Source organism: Lissotriton vulgaris, chromosome 1_1 (genome assembly GCF_964263255.1).
Source record: "Lissotriton vulgaris chromosome 1_1, aLisVul1.2, whole genome shotgun sequence".
In the NCBI taxonomy this organism is placed as follows: domain Eukaryota; kingdom Metazoa; phylum Chordata; class Amphibia; order Caudata; family Salamandridae; genus Lissotriton; species Lissotriton vulgaris.
Window position 1 is genome coordinate 113,237,486 of NC_141685.1, and position 13,417 is coordinate 113,250,902.

Consider the following 13,417-nt stretch of genomic DNA (forward strand, 5'->3'; position numbering starts at 1 on the left):
ACAGAGTTAATGTCTAAAATAGCAAGAGACCACCACCAGAAAGTTAACAATAAGCATTATTAAGAATACCATCTGCTTTATAGAAAACAACTCATGTCCACTTTGTCATTGAGCCCTCTAGGCTCTATGGTGTCAAATCGCTTTATCCAATAAATCTCCCTTCGAGACAACACCTGGGCATTATTGCGTCCTACTTGAACATCCTCTTCTTCTATAATTTGAAATCTCAATTGTAACACAGTGTGTTTAGACTCCAACCAGTGTACCACCAAATTCGAATTCAAATTTTGACTTCTTATCATGCTATTATGTTCTGTGATACAAAATTCTACTTTTCGCTGTCTTGCCAATATATAGTAGTCCACCTGGACATTTTATACCATATATGACGTTTTTTGTGTTGCAAGTGGTGGAGTGGCATAGCTTGATCATCTCACCTGACCTAGGATGTGTAATACTCTTCCCTATAATTACATTATTGCATTGTACGCAAGTATGGCATCGTTGTGTGCCTGTTTTTTCAACTGGTTTCACATTGGTAAACTTAAGTTTCTCTTTTAAGTTTCTGGTGCGAGTATATGCAAATATAGTTCTGTTCTCAAAAAGTCCCTTAAAATCTGGCTCATGTTGGTTTAAATCCCATCTGCGATTAAAGATTCTCTTGATGTTCCCTGACTGTGGAAAGTTTGACACAAATACCAGCCTTTTCAGTTCGTTCTTAGGGCATTGCTGTAACAATTCAAGCCTGTCCATCCTCCTCACCTTGCGCTCTGTGTCTTCCAAAAGTTCTGCAGGATACTTCCTTTGTAAATACTTTCTTTTTTGTGCTTTGGCGATCATCAACCCTGTGTCTTGATCTGAGCATATTCTTCTTATTCTGAGGTATTGAGAGAAAGGTAGATTTTCCACTAACTCTCTGGGATGGAAGCTCTGATAGAGTAAAGCATTGTTTTTATCTGCAGGCTTAGTATAAACCTTGGGGCTTAGACCTGTTCGGTCTTTCTGTATGCTGACATCCCAAAAAATATAACTCAGTCTGATTGATGTTGCTGGTTGAATTGTAAACTGCTGTCAATAAGGTTCGATTTCACTATGAGCTACTCCAAAGTATCCGATGACCCCTTCCAAATTAGGAAGATGTCGTCAATGAAACGACAACTTAGTAACAAGTTCTCCTTCCATATTGGTTTTTCTAGAATATTTTCCACTTCGAACTAAGCCATAAAAATATTTCCACATGCCGGGCCCCGGCAAATCCCATCGATGTTCCTCTCAGTTGTAAGTGAAAAAGTAACTATGATACAAACAAGTGTAGTAATTCCAATAGAAATACTCTATGAGCTTTTATATCTGATTAATTCAACAGTTCCCATTCAACTGCTTCTATACCTTCCTGGAGAGGAATTGAAGTGTACAACTATGTCACATCGATGAAACATAGTACCTACTGTTGCCACACTTCCATTTGTAAAGCACCTAGCTTGTTCAGAAAGTGCGTGGTATCTTTGATGTAACTACACCGTGACTGGACAATAGGTTGCTAAAATGTGTCCAAATATTTCCCGATTGGTTCAAACAATGAGCTGCACCCTGATACTATGGGTCTGAATGATGGATCTACCAGATTTTTATGAACGTTTGGAAGCATATACAAGTGTGGCATCCCAGGGTACGATGTTGTCAAAAAAACATTTGAGGCCATATGTATCAACATCCTTATTTGCGATTCTCAAATAGCAATTTTTTAGAAATCGCTATTTGAGAATTGCAAATAGGGATGTATATAAAAAATCACAATTTTTTAGTGATTTCTTAATATTCCTTAATTGCGATTAGCAAATTGCGAATCGCAATTAAGGAATACTTTCCCATTCATTTCTATGGGCCAGGAGGCCCATAGGAATGAATGGGACGTTATTCTCAATTTGCGATTCGCAATTTGAGAATCACAAATTGAGAATAATTTCAAGGATGTCATAAGGACACCCTGATGCATCCCTGAAATTTACATGTGTGCGCATATGGCACACATACATGCCCTAAGGGCATGTATGTGCGCCACATGTCACTTTGAAAAATGCAAAAAAGTGAATTTTTCAAATAAATCGCAAATTAACACCAACTTGAAGTTGGTGGTAATTTGCGATTCCTTAAGGCCAAATTGCACTTTTTTGGTGCTTCTTACATTGCATTTAAGAAATCGCAAAATTTGTGAGTCCTTAAATGCAATTGCAAAATAAGGAATCGCAAATTTTGAGATTCCTTATTTTGCCTTAATATATACCATTTGGCAAAATTGTATTCGCAAACGCCGAAATTCTGAGAGTTTCGGCGTTTGCAAATGAGCTTGCCTGTCTGGTCACTAAAGTGATCCATCCCATATCTTCTGCTTTCTGTAAGGTGACAGTCAAGACCACTGCTGTTTTTGGTGTGTGGTCTTTTTCTAGTAACACCTAGGTTTGTACATCTCCAACATGTTCGTCGACTTTTTGTTGGTAGAAACTTTGATCCATCATTGCTAATCCTCCTCCTTTGCTGTGGGTTGAAATGCCTGATTTGTGTTCATGGCCAATGTTTTGATAGTATTCTTTTCCTTATTTGTTAAATTGTGCTGCATGTTAGGTTGTATTACATTTGCTCCGAATCCTTTTTCACCAACAGTTCAAATGTGTCCAATAACTCATGGGATACTGGCGCCTGGTACGTGCGTCTAGGTTTAAATTCCATGAACTCGCTCTGATTCAAAGTCACTTGTGAGGGTGCTATATTGGTGAAGAAGTGCCTCAGTCTCAGAGCCCTCATAAATCTAAAAAGAGAAATCTCCCTTTCTAGCCTGTTCGTGTTATATGTACCCACAAATGATGTTCCTTTTTCAAGGACTTCTGATTGTTCTGTAGTTAAAGATTAAAACGAAATTTTTATAATTAGACTTTGTCCTGCTTTCTTAAGTTCTTTCTTGGTTTTTCTTTTTCCTCTGCATATTTTCCTTTTGTAAATTGGGCTTTTGTTGATACTGTTGCATTCGGTGGTTGACCTGAATTCTGTCCTGAGGACAAAAAAGTTGATTGAGTAGAGGTAGTTGCTAGCTCCGTATGGAGATCATTTTTAGGTACTTGGATGCTGGCCTATGGAGCTCTAGATGGATCTATGTCTTTCTCCGAGACCAGGCTCGCCACTGATGATTTATTATTGGGTCTCTTTCTGTTCCCTCTCTGAGAGTAAACCTCTGCCTATGTATACACCTCTTTGAGCTTGTAGTCTATTGTATCTCTTTTGAACTTTCGTAATTTGCTTACCTGTATCTCCTTCGAATAGACGTCTCTTTTCCTATTTATTTCCTCCAAAGTGTTTTGCCAAACTTTATCCTCCATTCCGCTGGATCATTTTTTTTTTATCCTGTTGATCTCCTCGTCCAGCTCTCTGGTTGTGCGCGATAGCTCCTCCACTAGCAATAGGATCCGATCCAATGAATACTTATATAGGATACTGTACCATCTGTCCATGAATTCTGTTAAACTGAAATCTGTATAACCTGGGTTTTATGGATAATCGCAACCCCCGTGGAATCCTTTTCACTTTGTGATATTGAATAAGTGTGGATGCAAGAAGACGTTGGTTGAGTTCTCTTCTCAACAGATATTGTTGGGTAGTTGAACCTCTTTGTGCCTTAAACATTGTTGTTTCTCTTTCTCAAGCATATATGTCTGTAACCTGATCTGCCGTATATGCCTTAGTGTTTGCCCTGTTGTCTGTTAAACTTGAAATGGAGTCAAACGACATTTTTTAATGTGTAGGTTCTGTGACAGGGTGACAAAAATGACCTTCGAACCTACTGTAAATGCTTGTGCACACTAATATACCCTCTACGTATAAACCTATGCAGTGACTTGCTCGCCGGGTGTGTATGTTGTCAATCAGACACTCCTAACTCCTGGACCTTCCTGTTTAATATTGTTTATGTTTGTTTTTATTATAGCTGCAAATATAAGCCCCTGAAGAAGGTTGTGATTGTGACTGAACTTTGGATCAAGAAGTTGTTTTATTGCATTAGGTGTAAAGATGAACAAACCACAGTAATGGTTCATATGTTCATAAACCAGATAACTGTTTTGAGTTTAATGTTAAAGATTTTTATATGAGACGGTCTTATTAAATGAGTGACTAACAGATATGATACATTCGTACAGCAGTGCCCCCGGGGTCCAAAGTAGTGTTTTCTTTGGCACAATTAGGGGCAGTAGCAATGGACACCATGGCCTGTATCTTCTCAGAATCTGCCCTGATCCTCTCACTCCCTTTTTTTTGCCTTTGCAGTTCTTGGATGGTCCCAGTCTAGTCTTGAGTCTGACGTGCAGCCTGTGTTTTGTACAACACAGAGGCTTCTGGTCTTGGTACTAAACCAGGAGTAATCAAGGCCTTAGACCTTGCCTCTCTCTCATCCTTCGGTGACAACGGTAGACTTACTATCAATGTTCACGTCCACTCCGGCAACCGCGTACGCCATGTCATCGCCAATGGCTGGGTAACCTGATGAAATTGGGGCTAGATAGAATCTCCCCATTCTTGGTGTACGAAATTTAATTATTCCTTTCTCAAGCAATAATCATAACTCTTGTCAAGGGTGAACCCTTAAAGTTATTACATTAACCTGAGTTCAGCCCCCTGGTAGTTATTGCACAGAGCAGACAGACTCAACTTAGTATGGTGTGTAAAGTATGTATACAGTGCCAAACCAGTAATAGAGTCAAAACACCAAGAAATAAAAATTCCCACTCGAATAAGAAAACCAAACCAAAATGACAAAAATCCAATAAGGTGAACCGTAAATCTGAATTTTTAAAGATTAGAAGGAACAAAGTGGAAAAAGAACTAAGTACCAATGGTAGTTAATGCTCCTCCTGTTCCAGATCTTAAAAGATTCGTGCGTCGGTCTTTCTGAGCTCGCCTGTCTGTCCGATGCACGGTCACTACTGATGGTTTAAGTTTTGCTCTGTTCTGCTCTGGTTTTCTCCATTGAATTTCTCTACTAATTTAACACAGAAAATATTTTCAAGATTTTAGCTCCGCTTTGCTTAGTTTTCATTTCTTTTAGCCTAGAATACTGTGCTGCTGTTCTGTAACATGACGATGCTTGGAGCTAAATCGACTCGCCTTATTGGCTGCATAATACCTTTTTTGGTTAATTACAAGATCAAATTAACAAATCTATATTTTTGAATTGTTTTATGATTACAAAACCAGGTCACTGGCACCGCACACATTTGCAAAACACTTTGCTGGATTAAATCAACCAATCAGCATTTGTATAGCACAGCACTGTCACCCTCTAAGGGTATCTGGGCGCTGTGGATGTGGCATCTCCGTTTGAGAGGCACGTCTTGAGTTTTTGGTGTCCTGTGGGAGGGCGGGCGGGCGCTGAGGCAGTAGAGGGTAGTTGACTGCTGGCAAGCTTGGCAGGGGAATTGTTGCAGGGGAGCTGGCACGTGGGCCTGCTCCGGAGTGTGGAGTTCTTCAGTTTCAGGACAGTGTGACATGACCATATGTCTCCTCAGTAGTGGAGCGCAAGAGCCTGGTCATCTACCGGGTAGATGTACAGTCCCCAAGGTGCGGAGGAGGAGACTGAGCCCCTGCCAGATCTCCTATGTGCTATGAGGCTCCCCCTCACTGACCCCGGAACAGCACGAAGACTGTCGCCAGCTATTGAGACAGTTCTCGGACCTGTTTTCCCTGGTCCCCAGTGTCACAGATTGGTGTGTCCACGATGTAGACACTGGGGACAGCACCCCTGTGCGGCACAAAGCCTACTGTGTCCCAGTCCGGTCCTGCATTAAGGAGGAGGTCTCCAAAATGCTTGCCCTGGGGGTAGTGGAATCCTCTGACAGCCCGTGGGCCAGCCCCGTGGTCCTGGTCCCGAAAGCGGCCGCCCCAGGTACCACGCTCGAACTAAGGTTCTGCGTGAATTACCGTGGGCTCAATGCCGTCACGAGAACGGATGCACACCCCATTCCCCGGGCAGACAAACTCATTGACCGTCTGGGGGCGGCACATTACCTCAGTACTTTCGACCTGACCTCAGGATACTGGCAAATTGCCCTCACCGAAGGAGTAAAAGAGAGATCCGCCTTCTCCACCCCCAATGGGCACTACCAATTCCGGATGATGCCATTCGGAATGAAGAACGCCCCGGCCACCTTCCAGAGACTGATCAACCGGGTCCTGGCGGGGCTGGAGGAATTCAGCGCTGCATACCTGGATGATATTGCAGTGTTCAGCACCAACTGGGGAGAACACTTGCGACACCTCTGGGAGGTGTTGTCGGCCCTGTGCCACTAAGTGCCAGATTGGGCAAGGGTCAGTGGTCTACCTCGGGCACCAGATAGGGAGCGGCCAGGTGGCGTTCTCCAACACAAAATCGACGCCATTCTGGCTTAGGAACCCCCCACGGCCTGACCGGAGATTCATCAAGGGGTATGGCAGCATAGTGGGGCCCCTGACAGAATTGACCTCTAAGAGACAGCCTAAGAAGGTGCAATGGACCCCCACCTGTCAGAAGGCTTTTGACGCCTTGAAGACAGCCATGTGCACCGCCCCAGTACTCAAGGCCCGTGACTACTCCCGGGAGTTTGTTGTCCAGACCGACGCCTCCGACCTTGGCTTTGGGGTAGTTCTATCCCAGCTAAATGAAAAGGGCCAAGACCAGCCAGTGGCCTTCATCAGTAGGAGATTACTACCCAGGGAGCAAAGGTGGAGCACCATCGAGCGGGAGGCCTTTGCGGTGGTTTGGGCCCTGAAGAAACTGAGGCCCTACCTGTTCGGAACTCACTTCCGGGTCCAAACCGACCACCGGCCCCTCAGGTGGCTAATGCAGATGAGATGAGAGAATCCCAAACTGTTTCGGTGGGCTATTTCCCTCCAAGGGATGGACTTCACCGTCGAACTCCGCCCGGGTACTGACCACGCCAATGCGGATGGTCTATCCAGGTTTTTCCGCCTCAGTTAGGAGAACTCCCAAGGGGATGAGTAGTTCTCCCTGCCTTTCAGCTGGGGGGATGTGTGTTAGAACTGCACTGGATGAGTTTTACGGTGCACACCTTCTTTTCTTCCAATTTTATGGTTTTTAATCTTTTTTGTTGTCTTCTATCGTGTGCGTCCCCGGAGAACGCGGACAGCCCTGCCGCGCTGTTTAATTGAAACACACTGAAGGAAGGAGTGATTCCACTCCTCGCCGGGTGCACTGCTATAATGTTCTCGGCATCACAAAATATGCCACAAATTGAGTCATTTAAGTTCTTCTTCTTTATTTTCATCAAAGTAATCAATGTTTTGTTTCATTCTTCATACTTTTACATGTTTTTGCTCTGTCACAAGAGGGAAAGCTTACAATTTAGCTGTATTCTAAATGAGGCAGAAATGCTAATCCAAGCCTTCTTCTGCGCCACGATAGTACATGTAAGTTTTGTTCATGTCCATTAAAATTCATATACCCAATGCATTTCGGGCCTTTTTGTTTGGCCCTTCGTCAGGGGTTATCTACAATGCAAAATACATAATTAAATACCTGTTTTACTCAGTGCCACTACATCTCAACTATTAATAACACAAATACCAAAACAAAGCTGTTCCATGAACTAACTTTTTCCCGCTAGAACGTACCATACTGCTACACATTAACTTGAATACCTATACTCCCTTTGATGCCTTTCCCTCTTTATATTCTTCCCATGTGCCCTGCAACCTTCTACACCAACATTCAATCCCCCCTTGTCTACCCTCTAAATTACTCCTTCCCATATACGTCTCTTTTCACATATCGATGTTCTATACTGCATTTTCCCCACTTTTTTTCGCCGTCGTTACATATGCGTGTGCGTACCTGTTTGCAAATTGCCTGCGTTCTCATTCTTTCATCAACTTCCTCACCAGACTGGCGTCAAACTCTTAAACTCCATACTATGAACCCGCCTCCCTGAGCCTGAAGTTATACCCGCCCTTCTGTTACACCTGTATGAGATTAGTCCGTTTTTTTCACCGCACAGCAGTTTCACCCTCCCCTCTTGATCACCGCCTACAAGACCCATAGTACAGTTCGTGTGACAATCTAGATGTCCGGCATCCTTAATCCTAAATAAAGCATTCCGATATTCACCAACACATACTGTATTCAACATAATTACCCCGCCCTCCCTTAGATGTCATCTTCACGTTAGTCATTGCTTTAATATGGAAGATGTTTGTTTTGTGTCCCCTAGGCTTTACGTTTTCTGATAGCAATAACACTAATGAAACATATATCGTTCTCTGTGTACCTTGCTTAGTTCATGAATCTAATAAAGGTTGTTATGAACAACTGGTGAAACCATCGTCCTTCTCGTGACATTTTCCATTCTTTATCAAGTTTTATCAAGTTTCTACGATGGGTGCTCCGAAGTCTTTGGGCTGAAAACTGTCGAACTGCACTGGATGAGTTTTACGGTGCACACCTTCTTTTCTTCCAATTTTACGTTTTTTAATCTTTTTTGTTGTCTTCTATCGCGTGCGTCCCCGGAGAACGCGGACAGCCCGCCGCGCTGTTTAATTGAAACACACTGAAAGAAGGAGTGATTCCACTCCTCGCCGGGTGCACTGCTATAATGTTCTCGGCATCACAAAATATGCCACAAATTGAGTCATTTAAGTTCTTCTTCTTTATTTTCATCAAAGTAATCAATGTTTTGTTTCATTCTTCATACTTTTACATGTTTTTGCTCTGTCACAAGAGGGAACGCTTACAATTTAGCTGTATTCTAAATGAGGCAGAAATGCTAATCCAAGCCTTCTTCTGCGCCACGATAGCACATGTAAGTTTTGTTCATGTCCATTAAAATTCATATACCCAATGCATTTCGGGCCTTTTTGTTTGGCCCTTCGTCAGGGGTTATCTACAATGCAAAATACATAATTAAATACATGTTTTACTCAGTGCCACTACATCTCAACTATTAATAACACAAATACCACTCCTTCTTTCAGTGTGTTTCGGGATGTGTGTTAGACCTGTCCTCCTTGGTGTGGGCCTTCTTACCTCCGGGGCCATTGCCGTCCCCTGTGCACAGCCACCCCCAGCATTGCCCTGTCCTCTGTCCTCCCTACACCCCCCCTGATCCCAGAAGAATCGTAGTCATCCCGACATAGCACCCCCAGTTCCCCCCAGTAGCAGGAAGCCTAGTGCCCAGGCCCAACGATAGAAACCGGGGTCCGCCAGCACCCTCCCCCACAGGGTCCCAGCCTCAGAGAAACCTGAACCCCGCATGTACAGCTGTGGGTAGCGATCCTTTTCCCAGTGGAATGGGGCAGAGGAGTTTCTTTCGCACCTCCTGCCCGAAACGGCCCAGCTCCCTGCCGGGCGGCGGAAAAGCCCCACCTCCAGACTTCAAAGGAGACGAGTGCCAGAGGGCCGGAGGCACCAACAATCAGCCCCAGGCCCGAGGAGCCATCTGGGAGGGCTAGAACTTGAAATGAAAAAGGAGAGATATAACGGTGGCCACCTCGGGAGTGGAGTTAGTAGAATCTTGGAACAAGAGGGCCCTGCTGACGTGGTTGCGGCCCATCCTGGAGAAGAAGAACGTCACGCTCCCACCAAAGACCCTCTGAGCCCTGCTGACTAGATCGCGGCTCCCTTGACCCCGTGAAGACTCTTCGTAGCCCCCGACTCGAGCCCTGCTGACTTCGTCGTGGCTCGAGCCTTGTACCTGGCCTACATCAGTCCGTGCCGTACCTGGAAGCGCTTAAGAACCTGTGCGCTCCAGAGTACGCACCGTAGCTACATCTGTCTGCCCCGTACCTGGAAGTGCTTGAGGACCTGTGCGCACCTGAGTACGCAACAAAGCTACATCTGTCCATCCCGTACTTGGAAGCCCTTAGCGCTCCAAAGTACGAGCGGCACTGGCCTGGTACCGCCAGGAGGGGCGACCCGACCTACGGCACTCAGAAGTACGAGTCGTACCCGGAGCCCAGGGTGTGTGGAACATCAAGTGAACGAATCGTGGTTGAGGGTACGAGTTGTCCACAAACACGCCGCTCTAGACCCCATTGGTATCGCGCGACTCGAGGATTGTGAGTCGTACGCCTGATACCTCTAAATTGCAGCCCTCCGTATCCCGCGGCTCGAGGATTGAGAGCTGTACGCCGGATACGTGGCCTCCACCACGTGCCAGGAGCGCTGAATCCCACAGCCCTCCCGAGCTGACCGGACTAGAGACTAACCCGGGGAGACTGTGAGTACCTCGAATTCCCCCAAAGTCTCCCGCATATCCCCTCCATGAGTCCCGGCCATTCAAGAAGCAAAGCTGGCCCCTAGCCCAAGTGTACATAATCCCTTGATCTGATGAGAAGCCATATATAAAGAACTTGTTTTGCCTATAACCCATTTGTTTGGTGTCCCTTTGTAGTGTGGTGGTGTCTCCATGTACATGAACATAAATGCTTAACCCTCCCCTCCCCTCTGGAGGGTCTGAATCTAGTGCTCGGTGAAGGGAGGGGACGGGGCCTGACATGATGTGTGCCCTGAGGAGCATTTTATGTTGGGGAAAAAATTCAACTTCATACCTGAGGGACCATGAGGGCCAAGTGGTCCACCAGGTGCTTCCAGGAAGCGCTACTGCGTTGCAGAGAGGTGGTGCATGCCGTGCCTCTTTTCACATCTCTCTGCTACGCAGCTCTGTGGCGCTTACTGGATGTACTACGAATTCCGATTTACTCACCTGTTGTCAGGAGAGACCTCAGTGCTGCATCTTTGATCCCAGTACTGATCTCCAAAAGTAATTCTAACCATACTTACCAGTAACTTGAATTTCCTTCGATAGGCTAACATTGACTGGTTTCACTTGGAAATTCTTCTAAGTGTGGAATTTTGCAACTTTAAAATATTCACCTAAAATCATCCGACCAACAAATTCCAATTTACTCACCTGTTATCAGTAGAGAACCCAGTGCTGCATCTTTTAGCCCAGCACTGACCCTGAAAAGTAATTCTAACCATACTTACCAGTAACTTGTATTTCCTTCCATAGGAATCCATTGTCTGGTTTTCACCAGAAAAGTTTCAAAGTGTCTATTTTCACAAACTAAAAATATTCCTTAAAAATCGCCTGTATGACAAATGCATTCTTTCAACTGTTTACAGGAGATGCACCAGTGCTGGATCCAGGGTCCACCTCTGAGTAAGAAAAAGTGACTATAGCACTTCTTATCTGCTAAAGGAATTTCCTGCTATAGGATACCATTGGTGATTCTATGTGAAAATATTTGTGTCAACTTTTAAAATACAATAATATTCCTTAAAAATCACTACGGTAGGGGGGGCGTGGCTTGGACGGCGGAGAAGATGGCCGCTTGAGCCTTTCTCTCCTCCCGTGGCGCCGACCGTATCTGCATTTCTGGTGCTTTGCTGCAGGACCCGACGACCCTAATGACCACGAGGAGATATCAGAACACACCAGGGGCATGACTGTGGTCCCCTGAGCGCCTGGAACTTTGTGTAAAGACTGCATGCTAAATGACTCCCGAGACCGCATGGACTCCAAAACTTAGCTTTAAAGCAACCAAAAATCATGAACTAATACAATTCTAAGCATAAGGTACACATCAATTTATTAAAGTGACAGAAATAAAAACAGTTTACATTTATACATCATACAATTTCTAAGAAACAATTCAAATTTCAACTAATAATACAATCTATTGTGACCTGCACAATACAACAGACAGACAAAAACTTGTTGTAAAACATAAAAAATTGTAAAATACAAGTGGTACATTCAATACTACAATTTCATCACTCCCTAGAACCAGAACTCCCACAATACCCCATACCAGCCAAGACCACACATTGTATGGGAGTTATTTTCAATCCCAGAGTGCAAGAAAAAAGTCAATGCGGCCAAGGTGACTTGCCTAATCTGTGGCATGGAACTTTCAAGGGGGAACCCGAACAAAAAATACTCTTTTGGAAACAACACCATGATTCTCCACATGCAGCGCAAGCATCCGATCAACTATTCTGCTGCAGAGATGAGGGAACTGGCCAGTAACCCTCCCCAATCTTCAAGCACCAGCTCCAAAAGAAAGCAACCCACTCCATCAGGACCAGAGGCAAGAGAGACGATCCCTTCAGCCACGGTTTGCGGATTTCCGAATAACATGTATTCATTGTGGTAAGACCATCTCCTATGGTGAACTGAGCATAAAGCTCATCGTCCTTGCTGGGGACAACCACAAATGCCCCAAAAACCCCTAATTTTTTCTTATTTTCTTTTTTGCTCCAGTTGAGCCATTTTCAATTCCCTGTTTTTTCGTTTCTCCCCATAAAAATAAAAAAATATATAAAAAAGTTCATAAAAGCCAAAAAAAGTACAAAATGTTCCAAAACACTAAAAAAATATAAAACAACAAAAAGAAGAAAAAAACAGTTCTTTTTAGAACTACCTCCAATTTATAAAAAAAGGCTACATTTTTTAAAAACTCTGTCATTCTTCTTTCCCCAGGGCCGGTCCCCGGTCCGCTCCCCGGTGGCGTACCGGGCGCTCCCCCGCGCAAATCAAAAAAAATATATAATATTTTGCACCGCGGGCCCTTTTATAGCCCCCACATCAAACCTAGGGGCTCAGGGGGGGTCTACCCTGCCCCCTTATGGTCAATTCCCCTTTGTTTTTTCCACCTCTTGTGTCTCGATCCTACCGAGACACAAGATAGAGGCCGCTCCAGACTGTTTACAATGTTTATAGACACCCGACAGCCAATCAGATTTCCGTGCGCACCTCGCGCGTCGCGCCCACTTCGCTCCCCGGTGCGCGTACCGGGGCGCGGCCATAGATATATATATTTGTTTGAACCTAAATTACTCAAAATCCACTGGAGCACATATCTTGAGACATAGCAAAGGCACACCAGGCTACCAGTCCCTACAATTTTGCCAAGTTTGGTGGAAGTTGCTTGAAAGCACTAGACGCACTCAGGAATACTGCAGCATAACGAGTTTATTGCCCAGTTAACACGCTACGCGTTTTGACAATGATTCTTGTCTTGATCACACGTTAAAAACCCCTGCAGGTCAAATCATAATATACACACCATGTGGTGATTCATAGACATAGAAGAGGTGTAACCTACACAGTTAGACTTCACAGTTCAATGGAGCCGCCATCTTAGACTGACTAACATTGTACATGTTTATACAGCGTACTGGACAGTAAATAACTGGAAAGTAAATAACTGCTATATCCACTCGTATTACAGACACCCTACACATTTACATTTGGGTATAGATATTTATATTTTATCTACAATGTATCAGGATGCATATTCTTTCGGACTAGTGCTAGAGCTAATCTGCTGAAAGAGACAATGATGTCATCAGTGATGTCACTGACCATGTAATGAA